The sequence below is a fragment of the Parus major genome, chromosome 1 (genome assembly GCF_001522545.3).
Source record: "Parus major isolate Abel chromosome 1, Parus_major1.1, whole genome shotgun sequence".
NCBI lineage: Eukaryota > Metazoa > Chordata > Aves > Passeriformes > Paridae > Parus > Parus major.
The window spans coordinates 27,289,086-27,303,412 of record NC_031768.1 but is presented as its reverse complement, the minus strand read 5'-3'; positions in this window follow the sequence as shown (position 1 = coordinate 27,303,412).

Sequence of the window (14,327 nt, the reverse complement as noted above, 5' to 3'; positions counted from 1 at the left end):
GGGGGTAGTGCCGCGCTTTCCTCCGCACGGCAGGGGCTGGGGACAGCCTTGCGTCTCCTCCGCGCTGGGGGAGCGCGTGGGGCCGGCGGCCAGCGGGGCATCTTTGCCCCCGGCGGCGGGGACGGGGGGATGCGCGGGGATGGGGCGCTGGCGCTGCCCCTTCCCCCGGCGTGGCTTGCCGTGCCCGGGCCGCGCTGCACCTTCGGGGGTCTGTGCTGGAGAAGTTCAAAGCGGCGGGGAAGGGTGGGAGGGGCGCGGGCGGGGGGCAGGCAGCCTTCTCGCCTTGTCGCTGTGCCCCCCTGTGCCTGCCGAGCGCGGAGCGTTCCGGCACCGGGAGCCCGGGGGGGCCGGCCAGGGCCGCGGGGTCTCTCCGTGAGCGGTCCGGCAAGTTGAAGGCACGGTCCTTTCCTCAGCCCTCCCCCGTGAGCCGGGGCGGTGGGACTCCCGCACTCACGCGGTGTGCAAGCGCCGCAGCCGGCTTTGGCTCTTTAAGATTAGGCTCCGTTAATTAAAGAAATATTTTAAGCTTAAAGGTCTCCTGAGAAGAAACACATTAACTCGCTAATAAAGCGGGTAGAAAAACAATGCGATACAGGGCTGTTGGATCAGCGATCACAAAGGAAAGGAGAGATCAGAGAGATGCTACCGGAGTGCGGTAAATGCGCACTCCCTCCTCCGGACCCACACGGCACTGTTCGCTCCGGTGGGACTTCCAGGGTCTGTCCAGCGGCACAGGAAAAGGGAAATGCGTTCCGTGCAATCGTTGCTGCGCTTTCTCAGCTTGCTGAAAGGCTAGAAATACCTTAAAGCATATTTTACTTTTGGTTCAAATTTAATAGTAGTTTACTTTGCAAATAGTCTGAGTAAGTCATCACTTAGCAATAATTAGGATAGTGACAGATAACCTTTTTTGTGTGCTGAGTCTGTGCTCCAAGATAAGCATCTGTGTAAATGCATCAGAGACTGAAGCTTCTTTGTGCCCATATTTGTAAGGTGTAAGCTGATCGGAGCAGCATGCCTGCAAAAGGCACGCCTTCAAAGCTGCGAAACAAGTGTCGAAATAAAAGCCATTAGAACTAAAGGAAAAAAGGTGCCATTTCCTAAATTAAGAGGCAGCATCACAAGGATGTGAAAGACAAAGCACAATCAAGAATAGGTTAACATGTTAAAAACTATGATTGTTTTAAATGATAACGCTTAATGCCAAGAGCAAATAATGTATCTAAATTCTAGGTAAGTTCATGTGCTTATTCCTTTTTGAGGAATTCTATTAATTGCAAAGCAATTAACGAATAAAAATAACATATTTTCCCCCAGTCTAGGACATTCGGAAAACAAATTTCAAACCTAGAGCTAATTTCTTCAAAAATATAAAAATTCTTATGTATCAGTGTGGTAGGAGAGGTTGTCTTACATTCATAAAGACAACACAAATTCTATTCAGGGGCACTGTGATGTAGATATATCCACAAGCTGTTTTTTGAGGGGGAAGAGTGCTGCTTGAGGAATAATCCTGTATAGCATTAATTCCAAAATCTAAATGTGTATAGTTTGCAGTTAAGGGATGGATGTTTTCCCACTAATATTTTTTTTTTTTTTTAATTTTTTGGGCAGACTTGCTGCATCTGTCTACAAAATGATATTATATTGTGTCCTGCCTTATGGAATGAACTATAAGCACGTGTTTCAAGAAACAAAGTGAAAGGTGGATACTGCTTACTCAAATTTTTAAAATTATATAATTAAAGTAGGCATCTAAATCTGTACAACTCTACAGACATATCCATCTGTTACTATTTTAAAATGCACTGTTCTTTAGTATGCTCATTTTAATACGCCAGTGAAATAGAACTTCAGTTTGGAATAGAATGTAAATGAATAGCATAAATTAGGTGAGTATTTCAGGGAAGCTGGTAAAGCTAAGAGATTCTACGTGGGAATCTGAGATAGTTTAAACACAGTTTCAGGAATGCATGTGGCCTGAAAACTCCCCTTTTTTTCAGCAGAGCACTTGTAGAATGGGCAGTTGGATTGGTGACAAATAACGCTGGATGAGCATAATTTTTATTGACTGCAGTGGGAGTCTCCCCTATGCATCTAAATGTAAAATTTATCTGCAGAAGGCAGGAGGAGTTATTCTACAATCCAATAAGGTTTGCTTCAGCCTTTGACATTCTGCTTTTGGCTTAGACTCTGAACTCCAAAATGGAAGAACTCTGCATCCTGTATATTTCCCATCATTGGCCTGATTCTGCCTTCAATTTCAGCAGAGTAATAAAGAACAGCTTCTCTGGAAGCCAGAAGGTGAATTGGGATAAGGAATGTGAGATCAACATCAGGTCTCCATGATGTGGGAGCTGCCTGAGGAAGGATTTTAGATCAGAGGACAAAGTAATATCTGGCAAGTCCAGAACAGTAAAGAATTTACTTTAACATGTTTGCAGCCTGAAGAATTTGTCTTTCATATAAATTGATAGCAATAGGGTAAAGTTACACACAGTTGCTGTTGCTTTGTTATTGAGTTTGACAACTGGTATAGATGCATCTATCACTTTGCTTTGTTAGTGTTAGAGCAGTGCATATAAATAAAGGGGATAAATAACCTAATTTACTATGAGCAAGAGTCACAGTATATTAAAAACAGTGGCACAGAGAAAGCTTTTGCCTCTCCTGGAAAAAGTTTTTTTTTTTTTACAGATCTTTGTAGTCATCATTTAAACTGGCAGGTACAGTACACAAAGATCCTTAAAGCCCAGGCACAAGCTTATTTAACATTTTCTGAATATATTCTTGGCTAATATGTCTCCATTGATGGAAAAGGGAATTTTTCTATTGACTCTACCAAAACTGAGTTTCACCCGAGTAATTGCAATTTTATTTCAGAAATATTTTGGGTTTGAACAAAAAAACTGCTATTAAGGTTACATGAATGAGTAAGCTCTGGGTGTCCACAGATTGTGCATCTCCCACTTCTCATGGTTCCCTCAGGTATTTTTCTGTTACTACTTCCAAAGGAAACTTGTTAGGTGGGTTCCCACTGTCTTTCTGCAAACCTCAAACAGCTTGAAATGTGCTTTCCCTCCTTGGGGAGGGAAGGAAGGAACATGCATCAGACTGGTCCCTTTAGCACCTCCGGAGGTGGTGGATCTCCAGCAGTGCTGCCTCTGGGTAACACTCTTTTGGCCTGGCATTTGTATCCTGCTGCACCTGGGGGGACCTGCAGTTATCACACACCAGGATTTTAGTTAGTGCAGACCTGTATTTTGTTTTAAGTCATCAAGCAGTGTTTTAATAAGCTGAAGATACTGTTGTTGGCTTCTGCACACAGCAGATGTATTTCAGCATCGCAGTTGTTCAGTTGCTTATGTGGATTTAGGATTGGAACCTACAGAGCTCAATTAGCAGCTCTCCCTTAGGAGAAAGAGTGGCCTGGTTTCTTTTTGTCATATCATCTCATGGCAGATGATTGGCAGAATTGCCTCCTCTCCCAAGCAAGCTGTTTCTCTGCCCTTCAGAAGCATCGTGACAAAATTCTCCCTGACTCAGTGGTGAGGTGGTTTAGTTTCGGATGTGTATGTACGTTTGGCTGCGCTCACGAGGCTTGTTACATCCTTGCTGATGGATGTCTGTGCAAAGTTAGACCCTTGTGTGTGCACACAAAGTTTTTCCAAGGACTCTTTTTTTTGCTTGCACGGAACTGGCAGGGGAAAAAAGAAGAAAAAGAAGGGAAGAAAGAGTATTTGCCAGCATGGAATAGATCATGTCAGGAAGAATTCTGTGTCTAGCCTGTTGCATGTGTGTCTGAAGAGACAGCCCAGTTGCTGGCTAATGTTCATTGTGTCTGGGCAAGTTGCAGTAGGAAACAAAATGGATTATGAATCCAGAATCTGGCCACAAAGTGTGAGCTACACCATCTCTGAAACAGCCCTGGGACTCAAAGATATAATGGACACAATTTCTTTTTAGTTTTCCTTGGTCTTGAAGGAAAGTGCTAACTTACTGCTGACCTGACCTGTATTAATAAGTAATTCTTATCTTTCAGTGCTGGCTCACATGTGGAAGCCAATAAACAGAGTCAGAGCCTATTCTTTGCTTTCCTCTCCCTCATATTTGCCTTAGGAAGGAAACATGGACTTCCAAGTCTATAGCGTGAACTTTTAACAACACCAGGGTCACCTGTCCATTTACTCACTTGTACATGCAAGTCACCTCTCTGACTTCTCCTCATCAAGAATTCAGTTTCATAAGAAACAGTAAAGAGCTGAAATGAAAAGACAAAGGTACCAGAGCTACCTTCAGCCTGGGGTTTTTTTGCTAGTTGTCACAATATTGCAGAAGTCATCCCCAGGCTGTGAAAAAGGGTGGACTTCAGCTGCATTTGTAAAACAGGTGAGTAACAGGGTCAGGACTTCAAAGTGAGCAGGGCTGGGAGCTCCCTGCTGTTGCCTCTGGTGCTCTGTCCCACTGACCCCAGCAGTCATCCCCCAGCCAGTGTTCTCATAGCACTGCACAAGCATTATTGGCAGAGCTATTGCAGTTAAAATCAAAAATGTCATCAATCTCGTCACATTCATCACGTTAACAAGATCACAAATCCTAAACAAGCAAGACTAGCAGCATCCTAAAGACATGGGCAGTAAAATGTTCCTAAAACCTGACTGCTTGATGAACAATGTTCTCATCCAGTTTTCTGCTGAAACACTGGAACTTTCTGTCCATTTTTCCCAATGTTATTTATTACTGCTGGCAGCACTCATTGGGTACTATGTGCCTTGACTCCTTGTCAAATTCTAGTGGAAGTTGAAGATGCTAGAATAATTTGTAGTGTTTGGGGAATTTTTATTATAAATCAGTCAGTGCTGGAATTCAAACCCTGGATATTTTGTATAGGTAAATAAATATCTAGAGACAGATGAGTTTTGGAGCAAATTTTATATACAAAATTACATTGAATTAATCTCTGTCTGCACTCTGAGTAGTTGTGATATATGGAGGCATTACTGATGAGCTGCAGTGAGCTGGCTCTTTGGGTGAAAAGGTTAACTGAAATAAACATGGGTTTATCTAGCAGGCTTTTTAAGAAAAATAATGTGCCTTATCTGCCAAATCATCAAGATGGGAGAGTGGAGAATAAAAAATAATTGTGTTTGGAATCAGAGTTTTCTCACTGTACAGTGGAATCCTTCCTTCCAAAGAAGAAATACATATTTGCCAGGATGTTGTTATCAATAGGGAGACAGATATCTATTCACTTCCTGAAGGCTTTGCAGGCAGAGAGGCTGTTCTGCCCAGCCTGCCCAGGGCAGCACACACGGGCTCAGGGGCAGCCCAGTGTGTGCAGAGCGAGGCAGGGCAGCAGGCAAGGCCAGGAGTAATCCCTTCAGCCCAAAATCCAGTCAGGCAGTGCAGGGTGACACAGACAAGTGCACCTGCATGGAGGAGAAGGCCTCTCCTGTTCTGCCATCTCTTCCCCTTCTCTGACCCCCTCCTGCTGATCACTGTGGAGGTCTGATTTAGGACATCTGTACCTGAAGGGGTCTAGAAAATCCTTCCATCTGTCCTGATCACCACGACCAGCCTTCATCTCCTTAAATTAAGGGTTTATCAGACATAAACAAAAAGTCAAAAAAAGAGTCCCCTAAATCCACTAGATCAGAAAGCACTGAAGAATCCATCCTTAGTGCCTGCTCCCACTGCAAGTGTCCCTCCTAGTGTTGTCTGGCCAACAGCATTTGCAGTTCCAGGGCAATGTGCAATGTTCCTGCAGATGACATTCATAGACTCAAGTGGGATTGCAGCTTTTCAGAAGTCCCATACACTGGTTTTGCCTGGTTAGGAGCTGCTGGAGAAAGTTAGTTTTCTTACAGGAATGACTTTTTGCTTTGAAAATGGGTCATCATTTTCTTCTTGATTTAAAACGCAAGGGTGCTTTCCCCAGGAGTAACTTGGTTGCTGGTTATTCATTGCTCCAGAGCTGGTTATTGCTCGTACACTGTTTCATGTAACTTTGCATCTGGCCTGGGAAATGCTGCCTTGCTTTCAGCTGTACACAGCCTAAAAAACCCCCCTGGCATCATCTCTGCTTCAAGGGAGTGCAGATAGATGAGTGTAGCAAAGCTGCTCTCATCGTGCATACTTTCCAAATGCTTTAAGACAAGTAAAGAAATATGAAGAGTGCTGTGGTTTAATGGTGGTTTGCATAGATACAGGCTATGTATCATACTTTAAATATGCAGATACATTTTTTTAAGACAGTTAAAACCACAATTAAAGTAAGGGGAGGTTTAGCCAATTAGTGTCACAAAGTGAGTCAGCAACATTTAACCTCCACTGTTAACAGGAAGAATTGGCAAAACCTGTTCCTACCTTGCTTTGGTATTTTCATTTCAGAACTTTACAGTGCAAATAGTATCTGGTTTGTTTAAATAACAAAGGCAGGAGTTCTGACGTCAATACAGGAAAATAACTCTTAGGCTGATTGATCTTGTCCTCCCTACACCTTTCTGGATTCACCAAATATATCATAGAATTTTATCTTACTTTACAGGGCCTTTGAATGTGTTGCAGTTACTTTTGCAAAGATGTTAAATATATTGCTGAAGTTGGTTAAACAGAAGTTATTGTACGAAAAATGAGAAAGCAAATAGAGACGTATGAGAAAAGCTGTGTTTTGAAATGGTGTTACTTTTCTGCAAGGAATAGGCATTGAAAAGACAACTTTAATTAAAATCTTTATTTTCCAGCATATTTCACAGTTTAAAGATAGTAAACAGTAAGCACTGTTTCCCATTTGGTGATAAAATTTAGTCTTTCCTTGAAAAAAATTATGGCCATGTAGTGCAGGGAGCCTTCTCCTCCTGTAGATAGCACTGGATATAAACAGGGGGAGGACTGTCCTGTTGTCAGATGCTAGGTGGCATTCAGGCACCTGTCACCATGGCTCTAAGATCATGTCCCTCTTCCTGATTCTCTTGCCCATCTGATATTGCTTCAGTCCCTGTCTCACCTAGAATTTCTGCACAGAATTGGACTTTATTGTTTCTGTTTTCTATGCTCTTGTTGAAGGAAATAGAAGTCTTACTCTCTGTCTCGATCCTCTCCTGCAAACCTACTCCTTTTATGTTCTAAAATTTTCTGCAGCTTTCTTGCTGGGCTGATACCCTTCTCAAATTTGCAGTTTGTTCCTAGACAGAAATATCTCTCTTCCAAAACCAAGACAGTTTATAGCAAGAGGTGGGTCAGGTTGCTAAAATTGTACTGAAAAAGTTGGAGATCAATGTTTGAGAAGCATTGTTTTATTTTTCCAGCTGTTTATATGGAAATGGCTCAGATAGAATCACTTATGGTTCCAGTGTATGGGCCCTCTTCCAATTCCCAAACATTTATTTTAGCCACACAGAAAAGGTGGCAGAGATTTAGGAAAGGATTTTTATGTTACCCATTTTAAATGAATGTTACCTGTTGTTGGAAAATAGAATTTTGGTTTGAATAAAGAGAAGAAAATCAAATGAAAATGTCAAGACTTAGTTCTTAATTGAAGTGAAACAGAAGCTTTTTGAATAGGTTCAAAGGAACACTTCCAGAAGAGCCAGTTGTCACTGTACTTTTCTGAGCTGTAGAACATTTCAGGTGTATATTCTTACTCTTCCTCTCAACGAGCAGACACTTGAAACCCATATCCCTTCTACTTGGACAACTTGTGACTTCTGGCTTGTCCCCAGTTAATGCTTCTCTTTCTCTCTGGATTTTGAACAAGAGTCTTGAACTGCAAATGGAAATTTCATTGAAACTGATGTGTTTCTATTTTCATAAAATTGTAATTTCCTGGCAAAAATAACAGTTTGGAAAATTATGGCAAGTTTGACTGACAGAGCACATATAGCTCTCAAAACACAGGGGATGCTGAAGACAATAATTTTAGGTCCAAACTCTGTTCTTGGCTTCAGAGGCAAAACACGGGTGCAGCTGAGGGCACACACCCTTTGATTTGCCAGGGAAGTAAAGCATTTCTCCGAACAAGTGAATTGAATATTGTGTCCCTTTCAGTGCAATGACAATTACACAACTCTGTTTATTCTCTGGGTGTTTTTCAGCTCATCCATCATTCGCAGCTCAGATTTCTACAGTGATTTCACCAAGTTGGTTTGCTGTACGATGCAGAATGGAAGTCAAGTTAATTTCGCGCTCTACCCACCTCAGTCTGATTAACTCAAATTAAATTTTGTGCTAATAAGTCTGAGCGTGTGACCATAATTGGAAAGCCTTGAGCTCCTCTGACTGCAGGGAAAGTGCTGCTTTCCCCCTGCATCATGAAAACATTTGAATCATAACATCTGGGAAATTTGCAACAAACAATGGTATCAATTTGAGGCCTCCATACAAAGTTTTTTTTCTGTTTCCCTTCAGGATTGCAGCTCTTGGAACATTTGTCCCATCTGCTTACCAGAGGAAAACTAAAGAAGCAGGGACACTCACCTATTAAGGGGAAAGTGCAGAACATCTGTGTTTCTCCATTACGTGGAAATTCTCTTGGACTAATAAGTGGCTGCTATCTCTTAAATAACTGGATCATTACTTAAATCTGTTACGAAACCGGCAAAGTGAATGGGAAGTCTAGCTAAGGTTGCAATCATTCACTAGCAATTGGAGAAAAAACAAAAAGCACAAAAATGGGAGCTGAAAGATGGAAGGTAAAGCAAGGCAAGGCAAGGTAAGGCTTTGATCTAAGGATAAAGAAAGCTTCAGCATGGTAGGGAAATAGTATGGTGAATGTGAGTTTGAGCTTGTAGTCCTGCAAGATCTATATCTTTCTTGTATTTGCTAAGGCAAAGAGCTACTGTTTTTCTTAACTCCAGAAAGACCTCTTGCTCCAATTATCACATGGTCCCAGAAGAATAAAATCATAAACCCAAAGTAAAACCACAGCAGGTGGAGTTTGGGAAAAGGTAACTCTGTGTTCTGAGAAATCCTGGTACCTGTGAAGAAGAGCAGGAAAATGTGCCCAAGTACCCGGTGCCAGAGATGATGCAGGAGCACACTGAGATTTCAATAATGTAGAAGCATGTAAATCTGGTTGGATTACAAACAGAGAAGCCTAGTGAATGTCAAACAGGATGGAAATAGTTGTAAATATACCTGCATTATAATGGAACATCTACACCTTGTGATGGGAATTCATGGGGGTGTATATCATCCATGGGCCATCTCCCGTAGCAGCAGGAACGTCATGATTGCACAGCAAGTTTATTAAGTATGAAACAAGCCAACAAATCCTAATGAAGGGTTTGAGAGTGAGAAATGTCAGCACTCATCAGAAAGCTGTTCAGCAGATGTTTTGAAGTCAAGCCTTGCTCTCTAACCTTGGGATCAATGTGGATTTGCTATTATTTTCCATAGAGGTAGGATCAAAAGCAGAGGCACGATGAAACACCTTACTGAAAGGACTGTGGGACCACTTCTGTGTCTCTATCATATCTGAATTTGGTTTTAGCAGTAAGAAACAGGCCTCTCCTATTTGTCCTCTGTCTCTCCAACAAATAGCCTTTAAACAAAGCACTCTCAAAGCAGAAAGAACAGATTGTACATGGCTCTAACAACATGTTTTTGGTCCGACTGCTCCATAATATAGGAAAATCAGAGTACAAAATAACTGCAAATAAGACATGCTAGCCTACTTGTACATCATTTCTATTGCAAAAGGAAGCAATGGGATCTGGGCTTGTATAGCAAATAGTCCTAAATTTCTTCCCTCCCTGATTCCATGGGAGTTTAAATTAGCCAGGGAGTATTGTCTGTGTGTGACATCATCTTGTAACAACAGCTTTAAAAGTGGAGACAGGTAATATTATCCATTAATTATATTCCACATCTGTAAAGCATATACAGTGCACTGTGGATAAATAGCACTACCTTTGGCATGGAATTTCCTGAATATCTGTAGCCAAATTTCTCATTCACAATTTTCTCATGGTTTTGTACAATGGGAGCAGATTGGTCTCTAGCAGTGGATGGGGAAGGGAAGGATTTTAATGAGGTATAAGCATGAAGCAGATGAAGGGGGCTCCATCTCCCAGTACTGTGCACTGCCACCTACCATAGTTGAAGTCAGCTGTAAAACCTGGTGCTAGAAAACATAGCATACACCTAGTGGGCCAACCCTTGTGATGGTATAATTTTTTATTTATTTTTTTTTTACACTAAGTATGTGACATATTTTTTATTTTAGCAAATAAAAAGCATGAACTGAGGTCCCAAGGATGGAGTTGATACACCAGTTGTTGTGGATTGATGAGTATATGGTCAGTCATGGTTTGACTTAGGTGCCTGCTGAGCCCTTGATTTAAGTCTTATGTTTGTCTGCAACAGGACAAAGTCACAGAGAAATCCCTTCAAGAGCCAAAGATCTTACCTGAACCATGTGAGACCCTCAAAGCATAGAGATTTCCTTCTGGCACACAGGAGAAAATAGGGTCCCAAGCATGGTGTGATGTTCTGCTGTTGATCTCAGTAGCTGCTGTTATTCAGGAGGCTGCTTCAAGCTGGTGGTGCTGTCTCAGACTGCCAGTCCATGCCAAGCGTGGGCTCTCTCCCACATCCAGACTGGCTAGAGAGGAGGCTCCAAGTCACGCTGCTCTGCTCTTTTCCAAGTGCTCCCACTCTCTTACTCCTCACACTTCTTTGTGCCAGAGGATGAGGCAAGGATAGACTTCAACCCACTTAGGCTGTGGTATGCTTTGAGTGGTTTGTTTGGCCTCACTTGATAAGTCACAAATTTTCTCATCATTGTGACTGGCTCTTGCTATATTATCAGCTTTAATGTTGCTGAGGGGTTTTTGAACCAGGGATATGACTGGGCTTTTAACAGTCTGTGGCATATGGGAATATACATCAAGCCATTGAGAATATTTCATCACAAAGGAGTTTTGGAAAGAGCACATCATATACACCTGCCAAGAAGCATCTCAAATAATTGAGTTGATGATAGTGGAACGAGTAAACTGTTTATGAGAGAGTGACATTGCATCCAGCACACAGAGGACCTCCATTATAATTAATTAATGCTCATAGATGTTTCCTTAGCACAGATGCTATGGTTTTCTGTACTTCATCTTTAACAGGGGAATGCAGGAGGAGTGAAAATGCTCTGTCATTTTTCTCATGTCTTTCCTCTTGTTAATGCCTCGTGCAATTGGTAGTTTCAAGGTCACTTTATTTGCTGATGATCCTCTGTCACCAGCAATACCAATGCTGTGCTAAAATGAATCAAAAAATGTTTATAGTACCCCCCTCTAGATCCCTTATTTTATCTCTGTTCCTAACAGTGGTAAAATAGCAATAAGGTAAATTCAATTAATATAAAATAAAATTTGCTTAGAGTATTTAATATTTGCCTGGTATTTAATGACAAATCACATTATTCAAATAGGAATAAAAATATTTATAGATCGTGTTTTTCAGATGGGTTTGCAATAGAGCCAGCATGGGTAATGTATGATGAGATTCCACAATCACATTTCTCCCACACACATATTGATGGGAACCCTCCCAGCCAAACACAATTGCATACATATCTTTTTCCAATCTGTGCATACGTTATTACTGTTGAGGTGGAAGAGCTGCAAACATAAACTGCTCACTGCCCTACCTGCAGTAGCAGAGCCACAAGTCATCTCTTGGATGCATCCATCTGAATTTTTATTATTTACATAATTTGATGAAGGTGGATTCCTGCCAGTATCCCATTGAAATGCAACCATTAACAGATCTGAGTGTTACCAAGACTTCTAAAAAATAAGGTAAAAACTTGGCGAGATAACTTGCAACCTCTAATATCTTTTTAAATCAAGTACACAACAACAGTACCACTTCTTTCTACCAGTTTTTTAGGATTATCCTAAGCTGAAAGAACAAGATGAAAATATTTGACTCTGATGATGCACTTGTTCCTTTCTTAGGTGTCTGGAACACGATGCAGATTTGTGTCATGTTGTATCCTGGCAGACTGAAGTTCTCAGGATTTTAGTACAGGAATGGCAGTTTTACACAACCTGAATGTTGGATCCATATGTGCTTGAGTATGCAGTGTGCTTGTGCACACTCAACATGATGATTAGCAGTTCTGTCCTTTGTAAAAAATCTCTGGCTGACAATCTTGCAAGATTTTAGAGCTGTGACTGCTTATGGACTTTTAAAAGCATTATTTTGACTGGTGCACTGGAAGTTTACTTGGGCATTGCAGTGGCATTCATTTTAGGAATAATCTCTATCAGTGACAGACGGTCTCTTAGTCACAAGGTGACATTAGTTCTGTGAGGGATCTTTCCTTAACTTTCTTCTTTACTCTGGCAACATCTGTAGTTTATTTGCTACCTCTGTATTCATTGCTCTCATTTTAAAGAGTGATTTTTCTTTTACTCTGGCAGCATAATTTCTTCTGACAGCCACCCACTGTGTTTGTGGGTTCTCATTCATTTGCCACAGACTTTCCCTTCATTTGCAGGTGTATAACCTCTACATACGATGCAAACACTGACACCTATGTTTTGATTGGAAATGGATTTTATCAGCACTTTCATCATCCTAATAGTTTTAGCAGTACTTTTTGCTTAGTTTCAGTCAACCTGAATTAATTCTTACTGATTTTTTATCATATATTACTTAGTATGGGATCAATTTCATCTCTATAAATAGACACAGAATCCTTCATTAGCAAACCTGTCATAAACCACTCTGTAGGTTCACTTTGGATCTTGTTCCAAGTCATTAAATTTGTGGCTTGCCAATACTGGATTAGCTTTTTGGAGAGAACAGTTTAGATATTCAGCTAAAATCTAGCCAAGCTCTATCCATGTTTCTGTCTCTTCCTCCTACTCAGGTTAAACAGAAAATGTGTAGTTCCCTCTTTATTGTGACCTGCAGTGAAATGCAAGCCAAGATTTGTCTGTTGCTTGGGGTCCTACTGCTTGTCAGAAGAGCTGCCTTTCCATCCCGCAGCTACACTAGGCTTGGACTCCAGATTATTCTGTCCTCTCAAGGAATGTCCTGTCCTTTGCCTTGTGCTAAACCCTATCATATGTTGCTCTGTACTGAGATTTGTAAATTAGGGCTCTGTACAATGGGAATTCTGGCAGTGCGAGGTGCACCAAATTGTGGTGGAAAGTGTGTGTGCGTGAGACTGGTGTTAGAATTATTTTCCTCTTTGCTCTACCATATGTAGGTATAGTAAAGAAGGGCAGTGAAGTCAAAACAGAGCAGAAACAATTACAGTATAACAACGGAATATGCTAAAACCTTCTTTACCATTTTTGTGACAAAGTACAGTCTCAGCATAATCAATGAATTTTGCTTCTGGGAATATCCTGTAGGCATCAGCTGTGCCTTTTAAAAAAAGATCCAGTGAGTAGAACAACACCTTTTCCTGCTGATCTGATCAGCTTCCAAGCATATCAAATGGAAATGAGCATATTAGAAAGAACTGAATAGACCTCATGAAATGATTTACAATAGTGTCACGGGGTGACTCCCCATAAATTCAGGGTCTGGTAATTGTTAACATCTGACTGTAAGTTTTCAGATATAAACTAAAAAGAAAGAAACAAATAAAAGTATAGTATTCTTCTGGCCAATAATTATAAGCTCAGCAGCATTCAGCAGAACATTAGTATATTAATTACATAGTAATCTTGTAACAACAACCCAATCATAATGTGTTGCTAGTTGCTATCTTTGGGTATTTTGATAGCAGCCTTCATGCTTTAGGAGCCAATGCCAAGATAATGTGGGTGCCTGCATCTCACCAAAGGTCACTTAAGAAATTTTGAGAATGCTTCCCTTGCCTTCAAAGCACCCTTGATCCTGATGTTATCCTTTTATTTGTTATTACTAATCTTGCAGTTTTAAATTAGTTTATTTGTTGGTTTCTCATGAGCTTTTAAATGGTTCTAGGAGATTCCCCCAGACTGCAAAGGCTTACAGAAGTTCCCAGGAGTGACAGCATCCTGTGGCATGGCCCTTCCAACTCCATGTCTCCTGGGAGACTTGGGTTGATGTCTGACATCTAAGCCATTGGGTGCAGCTTCACCACTAGATGGGAGCATCGGTTATTTAGCCTTTACTTTGAAATGGTGCTCTCCCAGCCTTGGAAAATCACATTCCCTTTTGGCTCTTGTTTCAAACTTGCAGGAGACCTGAACCTCCTCTCATTGCTGTGCAGCACATTCCAGAAACACTGGCTAACTAACACTGATCCCTAGAGAGCATCCCTCTCAGCTGATGCCTTACATGACCAGCGCTCAAAGTGGTCCCTACTGTTTAGATTGGAAGCAGTC